Here is a 6,030-nt window from a genome sequence, read left to right as displayed (position 1 = left end):
TATTTGCAAATATTTAATGGTTTCCATTGCAGTTTTTGTATTGGTTCTGATTTGTATGTTTAACTGGTAGCTGTTAATTAGGTCATTGATTAATTAAATAATTTAAATTATTACTACAATTATACACTGGTTTTCTCCTTGTGGCTTAAAAAAAAACGCTCAAGAATATATAATTTTAATTGATATAAACTGCACACCAACTTTTCAATAGCTAACTGTTCAGGTTGTGTTTTGCAAAGAATTAAGAACATGAAACTGAAATCAAAATTATACTTGGATCAAGACCATCTTTTTTACTAAACCCAGCTGGAAATAAACATCTGACAAAAATTATTAACATTATATTTTTTATTATTTAATGTGTAATAGAAATACAAGAACTATGAACTGTGTTTGTGGCTTCACTGTATCCACTGTGGCTGGCTTAGACCTGCAAAAAGGAGGAGAATTCATTAGGACAATGTACCTCTTAAACCACATTACCAGTACATGAAATTATCCATACATTATATATTTATATGGGACTCTCAAAGAAGTTGCAAGAACATAGTTGTTGACACAACTTCATTATTTCATCCAACATATTTGGGTGTACTTTGAGCAGATTCAAGATCTTGAATTTTATCCATTAGTCATGTCAGGTTCATAGCATGACAGTCATCTGTTAACCTTCTCCAGTTGTAGGTTAGTGATGCGCGGGTCGTCTCATAACCCGCGAACCCTGCGGGTCGGGTTGGGGCGGGATAAGAAATTGTCACTTTATTTGCGGGGCGGGTCATTAAAAAACAAAATTAAAAACAAATCCATATGTGTTGTGTGCAATTCCCTATAGCCTATATTAAATGTTTGGGAATATCTATTTTCATATTTTTTTTAGGTTCTTTGATACGGTTACAATATGAAGGCTGTAGCAACGTAACCATTTTGGAAATGAAGCGTAAATGTGAACATCAAACATTTCTTATGCTGCTGCGCCCTCTATAGGACCAGCGACTAGTCGACGTCAAGCTTAAAGTCCCTGTAAAGCCCTATTAAAGTCTGTGTTCTAAGTATGTCACACCACAGTAAAATGTGTTATTAACCACCCAGCCAAATTTGAATGATTAAAAAAACGCCAAGTAAATTAAATAAATTATCAAAATCTTGAAAAAATTAGCAGTATTCTCTGCTCTCAAACGCTGGGGGCGTGTCCGCTGTCAGCGCTGAAACCACACCCACTCGCGAGAGCTGCCGCCTCAACATATTTGTCTAATCAGTCAAACTCACTGATGCATATAAACAAAAGAATCACGTTAGAGGGTTGCAAAATTTAGTAGTTACTGTGGACCACCTACTAATTAAGCACACAAGGCAACATACACTCATTGGTGGGCATGTACTGCCGACTGTTGTCGAGTCAACAGGTGACGGCGCCGTGAGATGGGAGGATGAAGGCCGAGGCGGGAGATAGTCTGTTCAGCCCCATTCACCAATAACAGCAGATTGTCAGTGAATCCCAGTTGTCTGATGAAAGTTTGTAAAACTCTCCGGTGTAAAATTATCACAGCAGAGACTAATTGAATCCACCCCTTCTTCATATCAAATTTAAATAAGGAGAACAAGCTTCTTTTGTATATTATCGCAACCAGGTAATATGCATTTGTGTGATGAAGGCATTACTAGCTAGCAAAATGTAGGCTGTATAACTAACAGTATTGACACTCGAGATTAAGCGGGCAAGCTGCTGTAGCGTTAGGGGTGGTGCCATGCTCGATTACTCTAGTGCGTCAGACAGTTATATAGTTTTGGGGCGGGGCCATGCTCGATTACTCTAGTGCGTCAGACAGTTTTATAGTGTTAGGGGTGGGGCCATGCTCGGTTACTCTAGTGCGTCAGACAGTTATATAGTGTTAGGGGCGGGGCCATGCTCGATTACTCTAGTGCGTCAGACAGTTATATAGTGTTAGGGGTGGGGCCATGCTCGGTTACTCTAGTGCGTCAGACAGTTATATAGTGTTGGGGCGGGGCCATGCTCGGTTACTCTAGTGCGTCAGACAGTTATATAGTGTTAGGGGCGTGGCCATGCTCGGTTACTCTAGTGCGTCAGACGGTTATATAGTGTTGGGGCGGGGCCATGCTCGGTTACTCTAGTGCGTCAGACGGTTATATAGTGTTAGGGGCGTGGCCATGCTCGGTTACTCTAGTGCGTCAGACAGTTATATAGTGTTGGGGCGGGGCCATGCTCGGTTACTCTAGTGCGTCAGACAGTTATATAGTGTTGGGGCGGGGCCATGCTCGGTTACTCTAGTGCGTCAGACAGTTATATAGTGTTGGGGCGGGGCCATGCTCGGTTACTCTAGTGCGTCAGACAGTTATATAGTGTTGGGGCGGGGCCATGCTCGGTTACTCTAGTGCGTCAGACAGTTATATAGTGTTGGGGCGGGGCCATGCTCGGTTACTCTAGTGCGTCAGACAGTTATATAGTGTTGGGGCGGGGCCATGCTCGGTTACTCTAGTGCGTCAGACAGTTATATAGTGTTAGGGGTGGGGCCATGCTCGGTTACTCTAGTGCGTCAGACAGTTATATAGTGTTAGGGGTGGGGCCATGCTCGGTTACTCTAGTGGGTCAGACAGTTATATAGTGTTAGGGGTGGGGCCATGCTCGGTTACTCTAGTGCGTCAGACAGTTATATAGTGTTAGGGGCGGGGCCATGCTCGGTTACTCTAGTGCGTCAGACAGTTATATAGTGTTGGGGCGGGGCCATGCTCGGTTACTCTAGTGCGTCAGACAGTTATATAGTGTTAGGGGCGTGGCCATGCTCGGTTACTCTAGTGCGTCAGACAGTTATATAGTGTTAGGGGCGGGGCCATGCTCGGTTACTCTAGTGCGTCAGACAGTTATATAGTGTTAGGGGTGGGGCCATGCTCGGTTACTCTAGTGCGTCAGACAGTTATATAGGGTTGGGGCGGGGCCATGCTCGGTTACTCTAGTGCGTCAGACAGTTATATAGTGTTAGGGGTGGGGCCATGCTCGGTTACTCTAGTGCGTCAGACAGTTATATAGTGTTGGGGCGGGGCCATGCTCGGTTACTCTAGTGCGTCAGACAGTTATATAGTGTTAGGGGCGTGGCCATGCTCGAGGGCTCCAGTGCGTCATCGAGCCCCCAGTTTAGCACCGCCTTTTGTGAAAAGGTTCCTGATAATTTACTCACCCCCATGTCATCCAAGATGTTCATGTCTTTCTTTCTTCAGGCGAAAAGAAATTAAGGTTTTTGATGAAAACATTCCAGGATTATTCTCCTTATAGTGGACTTCAATGGAGCCCAAATGGTTGAAGGTCAAAATTACAGTTTCATTGCAGCTTCAAAGCGTTCTACAGGATCCCAGATGAGAAATAAGGGTCTTATCTAGAGAAACCATAGCTCATTTTCTAAATAAAATTAAAAAGTATATATGTTTTAACCATAAATGCTCATCTTGAACTAGCTCTCTTCTTCTCTATTTGAATTCTGGCAGTGTAGACACTGCTAAGTGTATTACTGCCCTCCGCAGGCCAAAGTTTGAACTAACTGTTATATACTATTGAACTAACATATTGTATATAAAAATTAGTTCAAAACTTTGACCTGTGGAGGGCAGTAATACACTTAGCAGTGTCTACACTGCCGGAATTCAAATAGAGAAGAAGAAGAAGAGAGCTACAGTGGGTTCCAAACGGGATATATCGCCCTCCGAAGGGCACTTCGGAGTGAAAGCAATCATGGCCGCCATATTGAAGGGTTGTTCCAAACTAAAGTGCTCAAAACTGACCACTTCAAAGGGCCCTTCGGAATGAAGGATTTCAAAGGGTACAACTGATGGACACTTCGGGCCCCCATGATCCTTTGCACAGGAAAGTTGTTTGACATCACAGAATGGGTACAGGAGGTTAGGAGTTCGATTTTACCTATAAATGTATGTATAGTATTTTTCTGTACTATTGTAATATTTATATGAGTTAGATTTAGTAAATTATTATGGTCAAAACGACAGTGTACTTCAACAAAAATACTTTACAGCTCCCTTTATTAGTCCATTCAAATGTTTCAAATACATAGACACAATATAAAATATGGTGTAATAAACCTAAATAAATAAACTAACGTTAAACAAAGGGCGCCGCTTGCACAATCTACTCCTCCTTGATTGTCTCGTTAAGATGACGCAGAAGTGCGTTCCAAAAAAAGAGGGTTTTTTTACCCCTACACCCTTCATCCCTTCGAAGCTCTCACTCTGAAGGGGAAACCATCTGAAAGGAATTAGGGCATAGGGATGAGCCCTTCCGAATGGAACGCAGGGCTACTTCAAGATGAGCATTTATGGTTAAAATGTATAAAATTGTATTTTATTTTTTAGAAAATGAGTGATGGTTTCTCTAGGTAAGACCATTATTTCTTGTATGGGATCGTGTAGAATAATTTGAAGCTGCAATGAAACTAATTTTGACCTTCAACTGTTTGGTGTCCATTGAAGTCTACTATATGGAAAATAATCCTGCAATGTTTTCATCAAAAACCTTAATTTCTTTTCGACTGAAGAATGAAAGACATGGACATCTTGGATGACATGGGGGTGAGTAAATTATCAGGAGTTAAAAGTGGACTAATCCTTTAAGTGAAAACTCTTACTTGAGAATTTTTACTGCTATTTAGGAGAACTTTTAGTTGTAAGATAAAACATTTCGTGAATACGGCCCCAGGTATATTGGACCAGGTTTGGTGTTAAAGTCTGCAGGACAGTGGTTCTCGAGGGCCAGAGCTGAGATCACCTACAATATGTTATGAACATGACTTTCAGAGAATCAGATTGACTGCTAGATCGATCACTTACAACAGTGGTGTCCAGTCCTGGTCATGGAGGACCAACGTCCTGCAGTATGTAGCTCCAACTTTCTCACACACCTGCCTGTAGTTTCTGGTGATCCTGAAGACCTTCATCAACTGGTTCAGGTCTGCTTAATGGCTGGAGGCACAGTTAATTCTGCAAACAGGACGAGATGGCAATAAATACTGAAAAGAGAGATGACAAACAAAATGCATGCGCCAGCTTGTGCGTGAGACAATACGTACAAAGTTATTGTAAAATCTGTTATTTTTAGGTCACGATAACATGATAGTAATATGACCGTAGCTTATGTAACGAGATTTAATAAGGGTGTGCAGCTTAGTTATTGTATTTACGTCGCTGTTTAAAACTTTAATACAAAGACACAACTCAGCCCGGTCATCATGGCTAGCTCAGTCGAGTCATCGCGTAAAAACAGCAACGGAAAAACAATAATAAATCAAATTAACACCGAAATGGATGTAAAACAATTCAAAGTAATGAATTAATGCGGTTTTTAAAGTATATTACCTCAGATTACCAGAAAATGAATTGTCCGAGCGGCTAGTCGACCGTTATAACCGTTATAATTTAAACGCAGCAAGCTAAATAATATAATTTAACTTACTCATCAGATAAACCACTAAAGCGGGTGTAATTTAATTCCAATTAATTAATTCATTACCATTTCGACCTGTTACACTAATTTTAATAGAAAACTCAGAAATTACTATAGAAATATAAAAAGCTTACCTGTTTGCGGTACCAGTCGATTCCGGAATGACAGTTCATGAATGCTGTTCCAGCAGTCTCATTGGTTAGAATTAATCACGTGATGTCATATTATTAATAATTTATATTTATTTATTTATTTATTGCCATTTCAGAAAAATAATATATTAATATTGTGTGTGTGCATTATTTATATATATATATATATATATATATATATATATATATATATATATATATATATATATATATATATATATATACACTACCGTTCAAAAGTTTGGGGTCAGTAAGATTTTTTAATGTTTTTAAAAGAAGCCTCTTCTGCTCACCAAGGCTGCATTTATTTGATAAAAACAATAAAATAAAAAAATACAGTAATATTGTGAAATATTATGACAATTTAAAATGACTGTTTTCTATTTTAATATATTTGAAACTAATTCAATTGTGATT

At 39.9% G+C, this 6,030-nt stretch overlaps 1 long non-coding RNA gene across 2 annotated transcripts; it reads right to left on the bottom strand.

The window, feature by feature from the left end:
- Nucleotides 1-333: 333 nt before the first annotated feature.
- LOC125254868 lies at nt 334-5,616 on the bottom strand. Of its 2 annotated transcripts, XR_007181778.1 has the most exons (3): nt 5,596-5,616; nt 4,849-4,998; nt 334-430 (listed from the first exon to the last, which is right to left on the bottom strand). It is a non-coding gene; the product is annotated as an uncharacterized LOC125254868 (long non-coding RNA). The 2 variants fall into 2 exon arrangements; XR_007181777.1 differs by lacking the exon at nt 5,596-5,616 and having other exon boundaries at nt 4,849-5,588.
- Nucleotides 5,617-6,030: the final 414 nt, after the last annotated feature.

Source organism: Megalobrama amblycephala, linkage group LG19 (genome assembly GCF_018812025.1).
Source record: "Megalobrama amblycephala isolate DHTTF-2021 linkage group LG19, ASM1881202v1, whole genome shotgun sequence".
Lineage (NCBI taxonomy): Eukaryota > Metazoa > Chordata > Actinopteri > Cypriniformes > Xenocyprididae > Megalobrama > Megalobrama amblycephala.
This window is presented reverse-complemented; position numbering and strand designations above follow the sequence as displayed.